General features: G+C 44.5%; 1 protein-coding gene across 3 annotated transcripts in view; it reads right to left on the reverse strand.

The window, feature by feature from the left end:
* The window catches only part of FOXP1 (forkhead box P1), a 382,197-nt gene that overhangs the window by 364,893 nt on the left and 697 nt on the right, over nucleotides 1-16,607 (reverse strand). The window lies entirely within an intron of this gene.

Below are 16,607 nucleotides of genomic sequence, written 5' to 3' on the forward strand. Positions count from 1 at the left end.
AATTAAGTTACCAATAGTAATCAATTTTTTTTGTCCCAATTTGCTCAAAATACAGTCTCTGCACACCTTATCTCAACATCCATCTCTCTTCAGGACTAAAGGAAAAGCCCATGCTGAGTGCACTTTTATACTGCAGAGATAACAAGGCTTTGCATTATACAGTGGGAAAAGTCAGAAGTAACGTTTCCATCAGGATTAATGGCGAGGACAAGCCAAGAGCACAGTCCACAGACAGAAGTTTTCTCAGCACAGGCTACAGCATCTCCACCTTCCACAAAACCAGGCTTGCTCCTCCCCCATGACATTTTTAAGGGATATCAGGGACTCTGAAGTGCAGAAACAAGACAACTGATAGTAAGTGGAAACCTGAGTTCATTAGTAACTTGTTTCCAATATCAGCGAAGGAGACAGACTTGGGAAGAAGACGCTGGAGCAGAGTCAAGCTCTGCACACCTCACACATCTCTGCAGTGGGCACCCTGCAATGATGCCTCCAGCATCCACACTGGGTACAGCACCAAACACCACAGAGCTGGGCATGGAGACAACAGAGGCAAATGGGAGACAACTGTTCTCCCCTCTCCATCACTACCTTGTCTCCATGCAGGTTTAGGGCACTAGGGCAGAGCTCAAGAGGTGGAGGTGCCAATGTCCACACCACGTCATGTCTAAGCACGCTGCCAGCATCAGGCAGGCACGTCAAAGAGCACTTATGGTTTCAATACAGGTAACCCCAATCCAGCACAGATCAGGTGCAATGGGACCTGCAGCACTTAAAATCCTTCCTAAGCCAACACACAGACAATTGTTCACTTAAAAAAAAATCATATGGAAAGGGACCTTTTTACAGGCTTCCACAGGACTGTGCTCCTCTTGCCACTCCAGCTGGGATGCTCAGCCAGACCAAGGAAGGCAGGGAAATGCAGAACCCACAGCCACCCACAGCCCTCCACAACATGGGACCACCACCTTGGAATACAAGCAGCTAAGGGCCATCGTAACAGCTTACAGGCTTTACAAACAAAAATGAAAGTAAGATGGAAGAAAAGGATTTTAGTCAGTGTGACTCTGCACCAATCTGGCAGGACAGTGGTCAGATGAAGGGAGAGAAAAAAAAACAGAACAGAAACAGAGGGCAAAAAGAAAAATCTGTCAGAGGAAGTACAGTGCCAGAAATTGTTCCAGGACCCCATGGCTGGATGCCAACTCTAAAGCCTGCAAAAAAATAAGACTACAGAGTCCCTGAAACCTTCCCCACTAAAAAATTTGTGCAGGCTGAGGTTTGTCAAATAGTACTTGTGCTTGCTGTGCCTGCTCTGCCACTCTCACCCAGGAGGTCTCAGCCTGAAATACTTCTCTGGAGAGGAAACCCAAGGCATCCAGTAACTTTGGCAAGTTATCCTTTGGGAAACATGCATCCCCTAAAGCGTTTGTGTATTCCAGAGTGTTTGAAAAGCTTCGCAGTACTGAGCTTTAGCACTTTTAATTGCATATACCATACCCAAGATCATCAACCCAGTAACGCTGTCACCCATGTGGTACATTACTGTATGGTCAATCTCCCTAATTATTCTTGAGTTATTTTTTCCACTAGATCTACAAAATTATCAGCATAAATCTCTAAACATTTACCAGTCAACAAACTCAGCACAACAGACATAAGCTTGGCCCTAACAAATAAAAAGACTAAGGAAAATGTATTTATTTGTAGCAAACGTCCTTTCCTATAACCATCAAATAGATTACAACTGCATTTTTTTCCTCGCACTGCACCCTGGGATCCAGACATTTAACTAGCACACACTACAGTCCTGGATTAATCATAAATAGAATATATTTTTAAGCGCATTAATTATGTAACAGATGCTTCCAGGATTCCAATAGAGGTAATTTTTAAAATCCCAGTGCACAGTTTTATGAATCTGTGCAGTTTCAAGGTTGTTTTTAATTTGCACTCAATACTACACTTACTTAAAACCAAGAGGTAATCAACCACTGCCTAATTATTGTTTTTTTTTCCAGTGCAGACTAGAAGATATATCCTACACTGTTGCCGTTGGACATCTCAGTTGTTAACTGAGGTTCCTCCCATTTCTTTGCCATCACGGTGGGTTTGGATAACCAGTCATGTAAATGCAGTAATTCTGTATTTGCCTTCTCCTGTTAATTTCTCCTCCTCAAACTAATTTCTGCCATTCAGAAGTCTGTCTCCTCCCGCAGATTCCCGCTTGTGTAACAGACATTTTCAGAGCACACAGTGCACATGGAGGCCCCAACAAGGACAGCTGGGCAGGATGCTCAGGGCTTCCACACAGCCCTTCATTTATTGATGGGGTACCATGAATGGTTGGACTTGATCTTAAAGATCTTTTTCAACTTTAATGATTCTGATTCTATGAAATAGCTCTCACTGTGTTGCAAGCAACCATCATGGTACAGGGGGCAGGTGGGCAGAGCTCCCAGCTACCTCCCAAAACCCCTCTAACACCCTGTGTTACCTCACAGCAGTAGGTGTCATCACAGCTACACCTTCAGAGGTCCTGCTGCTGACTTGCTTCAAAAAACAGAGTTTTACTGAGTTCACTCATAAAACAGAGTTACACCATACTTAACAAAAATGGGATTTACCTCACTTACCTTGATGGTAACAACAATGGCATATCCAGGTGTGGGGGAATACATACTGATTCACAATATTTTCTTGCTATCTAGTTACTGGGAAACTCACTGCTCGCACAGCCAGCTTCAGCTGCCAAAAACCACAGGCAACCTCACCAATGACAACCAGAGCCTGCATGGGGTCTCCTGGCTATGGCACTACAGCAACAGACCCCATGTGGGGCACGGGTGGGATGATGGAGATCTCAGCAGCCTTTGATGGCTCCACTGGAGCACCCCAGGGCACAAGCATCACAAGCCTCCATGTCTTGGATGAGAAGTTTGCTTTTTTCTCCACCTCTGCACATCACAATTCTTGGATCAAGTCACAGAGCTGCATCTCCGCTTCTGTTGGCAATGCTTAATTTGTAATGACTTGGAGGGGCATTTTTCCAGGCACTCACTGTGTGTGCAAGCCTGGGAAGTGGCAGAGCCCATACCGTGGTAGCACTGGGCTTGAGCTCTCCCTTCAACAAACCCTCCCTCTGGTCCAGGAGGTGAGGGAAAAATACAGAAGCACAGACAGCAATTAAGGTTCCTATCAGATGTGGTGTTGACACATAAGAACAGTGAGTAACCCTAACACAAGGTGAGGGTTATTTAGGAGCAGAATATAGAACCTCAGCAGGCAGGGAAGAGAGGGGCTGAGAATAGGAGCAGTTCAGGACCACAGCTCTGCTCACCTGCACATCAGCCACCCTGGGGGATAACCATGACTCAGGCTGGGCACAAACCAAGAAGGAAGAAAAGGTGGGTAACAAGCATTTTATTCCTACTAAGTATTTTATTTTGGCTGCTACTCCTTTCCAAAAATAAAGGTAATAATTAAAAGTGAGGGTTAACGCTTCACTTCTTACATTCAAATTCCTCAACTAGACAACGTAAAACAGGTCGTGAATGGGCTGAACTCAGTTGAAGAAGGCAGATGACTTCGTGCAACCAGAGAGGCCCCAGGGCAGGCAGCTGGGTGCTACTCTGGGTCTCGCTTCCCCAGGCACACCACAGCCAGTCTCCCCTGGTGCAGAGGGGACCCCATAGACAGCGAGAGCCCAGCAGGTACAGCCCTGTCCAGAGGCACCCAGTCTCTCCTTGCACCTCCAACATGCTTGATTTTCCAGCCTCCCCCCTAATTATCCATTGGCTCTGAAGTAAAATAGATGGGGACAAGACACCCCACCTCATCATCAGACACCGGTCACGCAGCAAGGCTTGGGAGCAGTCAGGGACACCCTGCAATGCCACTCTGTGGTGCCAGCCTCTCCCAAAACACTCTGCTGATCCCCTCCCATCAGCGCACGGCGACGGCAAAGCAAGCCAAGCACTCACGGGCAAGAAGATGCCTCCAAATGGGGAGGGAGACCAACCCTCAGCACACAGCCTGGTGGAGGGATTAGGTCCCTGCCAAACTGTGGCGTGCCTTCGCCCCCATAATCCCTGTGACACGTGGGAATGCCAACACCATGCCAGGTTATCGGCAAGGTGATAAGACTCGTAGGCTGTACCTGCTTGGCATGGCTCGAGCGAGGCTCCCTCGGGGCTCCTCCACTTTCACTTCCTACTAACGTGCACCTGCACTCATATCAAAAGCAGTAAAAGCATAAACAGTATTTAAAGCTTTACTCAAACCCCCACTAGAAGTCTGGTGAGCCCCACGCTGACGCCGGTCCACGCCAACACCTGGCTCCCAGGCAGCCCCGCCACAGACGCAGCCGGCGGCACCACGTGTGGCTGTGCCGGCACCGCTCCCCAGACACCACGCACACCCAGCACACCCATCCTGCACAGCGCTGAGTGAGCACAGGCTTCGGGTCAGACCCTTTTCGGTGTGAACCCCAACTCTGCTCTCCAACTCAGCAGGCAGGTAGCAGGCTGAGTACAGTTTTATACGAGTTTTATGCACAGCTGCATTTGCTTATTGCGCAGGTAAGTTTTTATGAAAACAAGAAGAAACAGCAGCAACTAGTAACCTGGGTATCTCAGTGCCCTCACCACAAATTCCCAGCCTCTGGACCAGCACATCATTCACTGCTCACAAGGAAGAAGGAAACCCAAAGAAGACAGGATGCCAGTACATGTACATCAACAAGTTCAGTACCTGGCGCTACAGGAGCAGCATTAAATTAACAGTTAAATGAAACCCCACACTTGTCAGCTTTGGCAGGGTGGTCCCATCAGCCGGCACTGCTGGGAGCCAGGAAAGGAAGGATCCTCTGTCCAGAGAAGAGCATGACAAGACACAAAGCCTCTGGCAGAGGTTTCATGTTACAGCAAAGTCAACCAAGAGGCCAGAGATTTACCAAGGGGGTGGCCCTGACCCCCTCAGACCCTCCTCTGACCTCCAGAATCCAATGAGGATGTTCAACTGGCAGAAAAGATTTTTTTCCTACTTAAGCTAGTTTTCTGCTGGTCCAGCTTCCCATGCAGTCTCACCCTCTGGTCAGGCAGAGTCAGTTGAAGCATGGGAGATGCACCCAGGAACAAGCTGAGGGACCTAAATCTATTCAACTGCAGCGTGAACCAAGCCCTCACTCCATACAGCACCAAGCACACTGTCAAACAGTCCGTGAAAGCAGCTTTCATCTGAGAAAAAACAAAGGAGATAAAGGTTTTCCAAGGAAACAATTCTCATTTGATACATGTCATGAAGTTGTGCGCGCGCTTGAGTCACGGCACACGTGTGGACCATTGTGATGCACTCGCAATGTGTCCTCCTCCTCAATCTGCTGAGAGCATCCACCAGGCAGAGGTTGACATGCGGAGGTGATTCAATGCCGAAGAACAGAAACACTAAGACATGCTGTTCTGAAAACGGGGGCTGTACCTGACACTACTTTTATTTACCCAGAAAAGTTTTCTGCTCTGTATGCCCTTCCAATTTACCCAGTGTTAAGTAGAGTCCCCATCCCACCCTGGACTGTTCGCTGCAATCTGACAAGTGGATGGTGCTTCCAATACAGGCAGATTTTTTTTTTCCTTTAGGACCTATGAGAAACATCAGTTGAAAATCTGAATATTACTTTTTACCTGACAAGGTGTTATACTTTCTTCCACCCCCTCCTTGTGCTTATGACACAGAAAAAAAAAAATCACAAAGAAATGGAGGGAGAAAAAAAAAATCTTCCCACCAAAATGTAAATATTTGCATGTAGCAAGAACAAAGTATTTCCATAAAGCTTTCAATAAAGGATAATTGCAGGCCAAATTTTACCGGTAGATACAGGCACAAAACTCCAGCTAAAATTACTCAGAGCTGCCCGAATTTCTGCAGGGGCCAACTCCAGCATACGGCGTTCACATCCAGAAGGACTGTGAGCTCAGGAGCCGAGGCCACACTTCCAGCTCTTGTCAGAAAGGCAGACGAGATCTGCTTCAAATCAGTGAAGAACTTCGGAGATGAGTCAAACCTGCAGGATTTGCTGCAATACTCGCTGCAAAAGAGGATGTGAGAACTGGCAAGTACGCTGTGTTTACTCACTGTGCCATCTAATTCTGGAAACTCGAGCTGAGATTCGGCGTTCGAGCACGACTCCAAGGGGTGGTAGGAAGATCCTGGCCCCGTTACAAAGCCACTCGCTGGGCAAAACTGGCGGTGTCTGCTCAAACGGGGCCACAGGCTGACCCTGACAGAGGTTCTGCAGCTGGCAAGCAAAGCCTCCCCACGGCAGAGGCTGCACCGCATCTGCCTCCAGCCCAGGGACGAGCCTCCGCAGGCATCGGCGCACACGAGGAACAGAGATGCTCTAAAAATCACGCACTGCTTCAGTTAATGACACAGATTTACACTGGGTGTTAGCCTGTTTTGCTAAAAAAAGCCGACCAGATTTTTTTTCTTTTTTTCCTGGTGCAAACTGTCCTTTATAGAGACTATTAATATCCCTCTTCCTTCAGTTTAAGCTCTACTTCTCTTCCTTGTTCTCCCACTGACTTAGAAGATAAGTTGCAAAACAAGATTTAATTTATCTCTATCTCTCCTCATCCCTTCCCTCCTGTTACTGCCTGGACGGGCAGACTGTTTTGTAGGGAACCACTGCATGGAGTGCTGTTTAGATTTGTGCAATATTCACATTTTTAAGCAGAAGAAGAGACCTAGTTTACACTAAACAGATCCCCTTTCATTCTGTCCTCATGTAATTAGTTCTGTGTTGCACACACTAATAACTTAGATAAAACACCTTGTTTTAAGCAGCCACCTCAAACAGCTGCAAAGATATTCCAGGCTATCAGACACCAGTGAAGACAAACAGCCGTGGATGGCAGACACCAGGAGATTATGCTGAAACAAATGCATTTTTATTTTTCCCTTTAAATTACAAAAGATTATCATTTTACTCAGCAATGCCCCTTATTAAATTGAAACTCTCCACATCAGAATTAAATACATCCTATCTACTCAAAATGAAGTGTATTATTTATCAGTAATATTTAATGACAAAAACCTGATAACTTTCTCCGATTATACCACTGATTTCCTCCAGTCATGCATCATTGGCTCTGCTGGTCATTAGCATTATCACAGTGCATAAACTCTGGCTTAGGCAGCAAGTTTGATAACAGAGCCAGACGCCTATAGCTACTATTTTTCAGTTTATTCGGATTTACTAGTTTACCTCTCTATGAGTGTGCCTCTATCTAATGGCATCTATTATAATCCCTAAAAATCCTAGAGAATAAATTTCCATTTCCATGCAACACTCTTCTGCACAATCAAAATTCCTCAGCAAATATAAAGCACTCTGTGAAAAATCAGATTTCCCCTTCAACTGTCTGAAGACCCTTTTCCTGAAAGACCATATGCCAGCCAATCTGAAAAATAAATAGGAAATATCTAGTCTTCTCTGACTGTTTAATGTTAAGAATATGCTGGATAGGCTTAAGATATTTTAGTTTCATTCACAGATCACATCCCAGTTTAACTTTTACGAAACAGTATTTTTTGAATGCTGCAGATACTGCTTTTATAGAAGTGAAGAAAAAAAAGAATCAGAACAAATGTACATGGTACAACATCAGCTAAAATCTACCAAGATGGGTTTCTCCCATTCTCAGTTAAATCCTGGAACTGAAATGACAGATTAGAAAGGTTTCCTGAGTAAGACCATCATTCCTTACACAACTGGCCTTCAGAAAACTCCAATGGGTTAGCCAGAGAATAACTTTAAAATACTTGTATAAACAGTAATTATGCTGCATACTTCTGACATTCCTCTTTCAAAACCTTTTAAGTATCAAGTAATTTATCACGGAAAAATACATTTTCTCTTCTCTGAACCTACAATTCAGGAGCTTTACAAACCTAACACACATTATCTGAACATCCATGCACAGGCATGGCATTTAAAACTAACAAAAACAATTTACTACAAGCTATTTCAGAGCCACCTTCTCCCAGCACTCATTTAATTCAATGAGAGCAGGATGGAGCCCCTGACAACTCTCTGATTAAAATTAATTACCTAAGCTGTTAAGACATTATTACTATTGCAAAACTTGCTGAGAAAAATCTCTTCTACATCTGCTAAGGCAGATACTCGCTATGATATTCTGTTCGAACATTCTTATATGTTACACACATGAATATTCTAAGACTATTCCCTAGACAAACTGTTGTGGTTTTTTTTTTTAATATTTTTTAACAAAATTACCCAGAGAAGCTCCCATTATTTCAACAGGGGTATTTAGTGCTTAGGCCACATAACACTACATACGGAAATACACCTATTTATGAAATTCACCCCAGGGGAAGGAACAATTTACAGTACACCGATCAACAGAGTTTGCATGCTACTGTCTGAAGGAGCCCCATTTGAGAAGGAGAGCTGTTATGAAAGCAGAAAGTATCAATGCTAACACAATTGGTGCCACTGTGTTATGCTATTTGCTGGGCAGAATTCATTTCGCTCACAGAAAACTTCAGTTTAGGCATAGTTTCAGTATCACTGTGATATTAGAAGTTAGGGCCCTTATGTAAGAAACAGCAGCGAATTGACGAGGTTAATGCCAAATTCCATGATTTGTTGAGGCGAAAAACAGATCAAGCCCTGGAAGAACAGCGGCGAGCTCAGGAGCACAAGATGCAGAAGCACTAACAGAGATGCTTCCCAGTCCTTGCTCCTCTCACCATCCAGGGGCTTCAATCTGATCCTCAAAAATGAAACGGTGAAAAATATTGTCACTGTCCTCCTCTATCTGCACGTGCACCGTCTCCAAAATACGCTTCTGACCCTACTGAGAGTCAGCCAACGTCAAACCCCTCGCCAGATACATCCTCCCCTGGACTGGCAGCCTTTCCCAGCCAAATCCAGCTTCAGTGCCCTCCAAAGCCAATGCCAGGAGCCACTCTGTGATCCGCCACAGCCTCCTGCACTGCCACTGCTTTTGAAGAGATTTCTGCCACAGGAGGAAAGGAGGATTTACACCACTGATTTTAGTGGAATTTTTCTTTCCAGCGCCAAGTACAAAACGTGGGAACTGGGCTGGACGAGCTGCCTGACCAGCTAACAGAGATTTGTCATGAGGTTCACGGAAGACAGAGTTCATGACTCACTGACAGCAAGCTCACTATTACAACATAAAAACTATTATTAAAAATAAAAATGCAAGCATCAAGAGGAACACTTCAAGAAGGTTTTAGCTTCTTAATCCTGAAGAGAATACCCTTGAAATGAGGCTAGCCACAGGCCCACCTGAGAAAAGTCATAAAAGACAACCTTGTAATCAAAAAAGCTATTAGAACAGCACATTTTAGTTGTAAAAAAAAAAAACCAAAAAAATCCTCAAAAACATACAACCCCCCCCCAAAAAAAATCCAAAAAAAAACCCAAAAAACAAACCACCATCCTATTTCTGCTCCCTTGGCATTTCCAGAAGTTTCTCAGGAAGAGGTGTCCCCCTCATGCTCACCCTCCAGCTCTCCAGCAGCAGAAAAACATATACTTCACATTCACCGTGCAACACAAGGAAGATGCTTTATAAAACTGACTTGGGTTCCTAAAGAAATATCAGTTAATTACTTAATCCTTCTTAATGGAATGATCAACATCCTCTCGGCAAACAAGGCCATGATGATTTAACATTTTACTGCACTGGCAGAATTAACCCCACTCCCCTCCTGTCTGCTGCATTGACTCGTTTCTTTAGAATCAGTTCCATTTTTCACTTCTGCAGAGTAGCCCCTGCACCCAGCCGAGAAAAAGACTCGATCAGACAAAAATCTGCATTGTTGTTATTCTGCTGTGAAGCCAAGGCCCAACCTCTGGGAGGGAACTGACAGAAAGGCAGGTGGCCAGGGCACCCAGGAAATCAAGGTAGGAGACAGCACAGAGCAACGAGCCCCAGCATGAGCCTGGAACAACTTCATCAGCATCCCAGGATGGATGAGGGGCAGCCACTTCAAAGGGAACCAGGGAGGGATGTTTGAATCCCAGCTCAGACAGCTCCTGAATCCCTGAGAACTCCTGGCCATCGTTCTGGCAAGAATAAAAGTCCTTTCAGGGCTCCACCACTCACTGCAATCAGACCAGGCTCAGACAGGATTCTGCAGGCAAGTGTTGTGCAAGAAGGGGAATTCAGCATCGATTTTTGTGATCAGATGTTTAGCGGCTGCTCTGAACACTCCAGCAGTCCCCCCTCACCATTTTATCTTCCTTTATCACAAGCTTTTTAATAGAGACATGACATTCTGCTTACTGCTGGGCTCTTTCTATTTATCTCTCTCTTAACAACACTTTGGCATCATCGGCTCTGCTATCTAAATCAGCAATAGTGCATGTCCGGTCACATAAAACCTCAGAGGGTTTCCCGAGATGCCTTGGGAAGTCGGACTACTCTGGTTTACTGATGTGTTAATATGCCCGATCCACTAATTAATGAACAAACAGCTTAGGCGAGGAGCTGGGGGAGGGACACCAACAAGAAGACTGCGAGAGCCCAAGGAAAGACACTTGACCCTAATTGTTAGCAACAAGATGACAAGACTGATCGGGAAGTACAGCTAAAACTCGGATCCAACATGAAAGGAAATGTCTGGCAAAGAGGGGAAAACTAACGATGCCGTTAAAGAGGCTCCAGCCAACCTGCCGAACTGTGCCACCTTCTGTCGGGCTGCTGGTGCTCAGCGCCCGAGCACCTGGCCAGGGCTCCCCAGCACCACACTCCCATCACATCCCTCCCTCCATGCCCAAATCTTCATCCTCCTCCTGTGACCCTGCAGCTCCAGGGTGTACACTCCAGCCAAGGAAAGCCAGGAGTTTGCTCCAGTCTGTGATGAGGTGATGAGAAAGCACGGCCCTTCCTGCACCTTCCCAGCAAAACCACCTGCCTTTGGCCACATGCAGAATCCCAGCAGGTGGGTTCTAAGTGGGACCAAAATTCACTGGAATTTTCAGCCAGACCCAGTTTTATCTAGGGCAAAACATTCCTCACCTTGAAACAGCCTGGACCAAGTACACAAAGGAGATGCACCAGCAAGAGGGTCCTGTGTCCCAAGTGCACACACCAGCAATTCAGGATATGCTTCCATACAGAGTTCAAACATTTGGAAAAAAGGTCATAAGCACTTTCTACCCAAAAAAAAGCAACTCAACCAACAGTCACAACAATGCAAGAGACCCTGCAGCACCGTGCTCGGGGACAGCCAGCCAGAAGAAAGTTGACTTACAGATCACACATCCAGCGCTGCCACACGGCAAATGCTGCGGAACGTTATCCCGCCGCACAGGGAGCCCAAGTTTTCCATGTGCCTCTGAATTAAACTAACTTTGTGAGGAAAACAGGCACTTTGAATAAAAACACACCAGTGACAAATATTGTACAGAGAGCGCGATTAGCAGTAAACAGTACGCTGGAGAATCATCCGAATAAAACATTCTGGGCATTTATTTGCGTTGCTTTCCAAGACCATTGCAACTGAACGGGAAACTGGAAAGAAAAAAGCCCACAATTAATTTCAGAACAGCACTCCCAGAAACACTGTAGCCTATGAGATATATGTAAATATTTTACGATATGGGTTCCATTTCAGTAGATCTGTCAAGATATTTGCAGGGCTTGACAGTATTTCTGCCTTTAATTAAATTTTCACACACATACTTTAATGCAATTTAAATAGATTATTAGTTGTCAGAATATAGTATAAATTTTGTTTACGATTTAGTTACTTTAAGTACTCACATTGAGGAAACTCATTTAACCCCCTGACTGAGGAGCATTAACTGTTGCGATGAGACTTCTAAAGAGCTTCTACTGCCCTTTGCACTCTCGCAATAATCTTAAATTACTACAACTTAATTGCAATTTCAAGGCACTAAAATGGAGATGTTTTAAAAACAGCACCATGAGGGTCAAGAGGGGAGAAAAATTATTTAGTCCTCCTCAGGTACCAGATGCTCCTTGGACAGAAACTGATTTTGCCCATTTTCCATAGAATCCTGTCTTCATTTGCAGGATGGCACGGAACAAAAAGTCATCAAGATTATTCTGGATACTTGCCACATCCAAACAGCCATTAAGACATAAGCCTGCTCACTTGCATGCATGGAAGAGACCCGTGCCAGGAGAACAGAAAGACAAAACCCTAGAGCACATTTGCAGAGAAGGCTGCACATGAACAGAGCCAGCAGCTTCTCTGACTTGGGAGCTCCCATGCTGGAGTAAGAAAACAGAGCACGTGTTAAACCACTCCAGAAATCACAACCAACAAATATCTGATCTCCTAAACACAGTACAACCGATTCCTCTACAGCACAAAACATACGCATTTTTAAATGAAAATACTACAGAGACTCCACAATCAAGTTTCTCCTCTAATTACTGCATGATTTATTCCATCTATTTTTTTCCCCCTCTATATACACTGGCATCACCTTGTTACCTGCAGCAGCTGCAATTCCCAGCACACCGCGAGCTGCGGGAATCAAACGGCACAGTGGTTTGTGAGAGCAGCAGGCTGCGAGCAGCGCCTCTGTCAGCGCAGAATCAAGCAGTTCTAGCAAACACAAGATCTTCTTCGCTTCTTCTTGCAACGAGACATTTTACAAGGATCTGGCCAACAGAAAAACAATCAGACTCACAATTTAAACACCACTGTGCCTCAGCACGGCCGAGCGCTGACGCGTGTCCTCAGTGGCACGAAGTCAAGGGCTCCCAGCCCGGCCGTACCTTTCGAAGCATTTCAAAAAAGTTTGGTTGCCAGGACCTCTAAGAACGGTCGCAAAGATGCCGCTGATCTCTAGTGCACAGTGTTTCCAAATTCCACTTAGCAAATGCTTTCTGGCTCCTACTGCACATCACATCCCCACTGAACCGCTCGCCGGGTGTGAAAACACGCTACTATACGTGGAGGGGAGGGGGAGAAAAAGTTTCAGTGATACCAGTTTGTGGCACAGACCAAAAGCCAAAGGGAGCAACATGAAGCCCTGGTTGATGCCAACACGCTCTGGATCAGGCCCAGGGCAGCCAACTGCACCCTGAACTGGCCCATGGGGACACAGGGACCACGCTGTGCCCATGGGCTGTACAGAACAGAGTGGCACCATGTCCCCACACTGCTGATCACCTGCTGGGCTTCCCCTCCAGCTGCCAGCCCTTTCCCACCTGCCTTCCCAGCAGAGACTCATAGGGAAAAGCACTGGGAAGCAACCTGACAGCAAGACTCATCTGAAGAGTAATTACAATATGCTGTTTAATTCAGCTTAAATAAGAACACCAAACGAAACACTTGTGCACCCGAGCTGCCTGAGTACTGCAGGGCCTGATCCCGCTCCCCCTGAGGTGGGAACCCCTGGCAGAGCTCCCTCCCGGGCGCCAGCACCGTGTCCATGCCCACACGATGCTGTGCTGGATGTGCTCTGAAGGGCAGGAAAGGCCTGAACAAATGCTGTGCCGCCAAGAGACACCCAGCTACCTGTGAAAACCTCACCGAGTCTTCTGCAGCCCTGGCTCAGCTGCATAAAAATATTTCAGCTCAGTGCCTTGAAGTTGCAATTAAATTGTAGTAATTTAAGATTATCACAAGAGCAAAGGGCAGCAGCAGCTCTTCAGCAGACTCCTCTCACCACTTAATGCTCCTCAGTCTTGGGGTTAAATGAGCTTCTTTAGTATAAGTACCTTAAAGCAAGTGAATCGTAAACAAAATTTATACTATTTTCTGACAGCATATAATCTATTTAAATTTATTAAAGCTTCCGGAGAAAATTTAAGATGACAGAAGTATCATTATGCCCTATAAATAACTGGACAGCCTTGCAGAAATAACTGTATTTTACATACATATCCTACATACGTGTGTGCATATGTTATTCCATTTGATATACAAATACATGCTCAACAGATATTTCACAAAAGGAATTGCATTATCCGGTTCAATCTCTCAATACAAATGACCACAAGCAGCAAGAATACTAAACGCTAAGATACATTCCATAAATTTGCCTTTTTACTACCAGCCTTTTTCCTAATCTTTACAATGCCGTGAAACAGGAATAATTCTGGAGTTACAAATGTTTATTGTATATCATATCAAGGACGATAATGCATATTTTAGCTCTTAAAAAAAGGTGATCCACTCCACGAGAAACTCATATTGCAGCATATGCTGCACACTAATGTCCGATGCATAATTCCCTGCTCAACTTTCCTGTTCCTTCTCTTACCAGGGCAAAAACCATCTGTGTTACGGTTACTGGTGGAACTGATTTAAGCAGAAAATGTTTATAGATGTTAAAAAACATTACACATTACGCAAAGTGGCTTAACAGCATACACAGCACGTTTAATGCACACACTTTTTATTGTCTAATTAAAGTATATACCATAAAAATCTACAGGCTTTAGAATAAGTTACGCAGGACAGTTATGAAACCTTACCTTACAGAAAACATAAAGTACTTATTGTGTGATCTGCACTGCTAATTAAAGAAATGCTTATGCAAAAAGGTTTGGGATTTCTTAATTCTTCAGTAGATGTGCACTTAGTCTGCCTCCTGATTAATATACATTAGGGTAACAGCCTCTTCCTTGGATTTTTTTTTTTTAAGATATTTCCATTGTTTAGAATACTTTAAAGAAATGAAAGGAACATATTTTTAAAGTTTGCAGTGAAGTGTTTGACTACAGACATGAAACTGTCACGCAACAAAACTAACCTCACTCCCTCTGGTTCAGTTTGATTAGTACTTTAATCCTAACTGTTTATTGAAATAAAATCAAGTGTCTGTTAATACTCTTTACTGCTATTGCCACTAAAAAACTACACAGTAACAGAGTCTCTCTGATACAGACATGAAGACACTTTACACACAGTTTTGTAAAAATCATGGCATATCAAAAACAAGGTCCATCCTGACTGGTTGGAAATACATTTGAAGAAAGGATATTACAAGTTTTCCCAGCTCTAGGAATGCACTCATACAACATACAATGCTTAATCACAACCAAACTTCTCTATTATACAGCAGCACAGAACTTACACACAGAGAAAAAAAAATAAACCTATGTTTCCTTACAATTCAGAGATCCAGAAATAAAAGCTGAATGTCACAGAACTTTTACAGTTTTCAACATTACACTACTGGAACATCACCTTCTCTGCAGCTCCAGACAGCATAAATGAAATAAAATCCCAAGTCTCTCTCTGAAAGCGTATACAACACACTCTAAACCACCATCACTTTAAAAAAATAAAAATCACCAAACCCAAAACCTAGCCCATGCACAAAAAACTAACTTTGCAATTGAAATCGTAAGCAACAGAAAGCCTTGTTTGAAACAGTCGTTATTTTTCTCAGAGTTATCCTTTGGTTTCACAACAAAGATCAGCATTTGTAATGGTCCATTTCTGCATAAGTGAACATATAGCCTTGCTGCCTGATCGAATAGTCCAGAGCTTTCAGTGAGGCAGCTCCTGACAACAGCCCAGCAGCAGCTTTGTTTGATCTCTCCTGCCTTCCTTAATCTGGGTTGTCAAGGTTCACTTGTTGGAGGCTGTTTACTTTACTTTTTCCAGAAAAAAAAAAAAAGTGATTTTTTTTTTTCCTGTCTCTCATACAATGACTAATCCAAAGACTAAGGGGGAAGAATGCTGCCAATGCAAGATGTTAAAGCTACAATACCTTTTTGCAATGAGATTTTAGCCGACACCTTTTGAATGGTAACTAGTGAAGAGCTTCCTCCCCCAGTGCCCTGGTCCATTCAATATGGCTGGGAGATAGTTCAAATAAAATGTGCAGGGAAAAAGCTTCAGAGCAGAGAGGTTGAAACCAGTAGCCCCAATTTCCCCGTCCTCCCCCAAATCTGGTTGCAGAGATGCACGATACCTCCTTGCCCACACTCGCTTCTCTGGGAACTTGAGTTATTTCGGGCTCTCTCAAACTTACAAAAAGTAGGAGCTTCTCAGCAGTAACAGAAACTGTAAAAATAATACTAAACCGAGTGAAACGCCTATTTTCCAAAATATTAAAGGAAACCGTGGATTAACAGCACAAGCAAAAAGTTTCTTCTATTACAAGCTTGCAACTTTGTCTAATTAAGCAGCTGTCACTACTGACATCAACATTTGGTCAAAGCAGGTAAAAAGCAAGTTCAGAAAAACTCTATGGAAAGGAAACACAGTTTAGAGAATTGTTTTAATATTTAGAACCATCCAGCACCCTAGAAATCAGCAGGCTACATGGCGTAGACGACATGCTACAAGCAGTACACATCCATTACTCACTCCGAGAGCAGTTACTAAAAATGAAACCTTAAACTTCTGAGCACAGAAGTTGGGCTCCAGCTTCTCTACAGAAGCGGCTCAGAGAGCGCTCGCAGGCGGCTGATACCTCGGGTAGGGACGGGAGGGCTGCGCGCTGCTGCCGCCGCCAGCCCTGGGGAGAACCGGGCGGGGGGGGGAAATTGGGGGGGGGGGGGGGGGGGTAGTAATGTCGCTCAGCTTGGTTCACTCAAAGCAAAACCACG

The sequence above is a fragment of the Lepidothrix coronata genome, unplaced genomic scaffold, assembly GCF_001604755.1.
Source record: "Lepidothrix coronata isolate B3197 unplaced genomic scaffold, Lepidothrix_coronata-1.0 Scaffold170, whole genome shotgun sequence".
In the NCBI taxonomy this organism is placed as follows: Eukaryota; Metazoa; Chordata; class Aves; order Passeriformes; family Pipridae; genus Lepidothrix; species Lepidothrix coronata.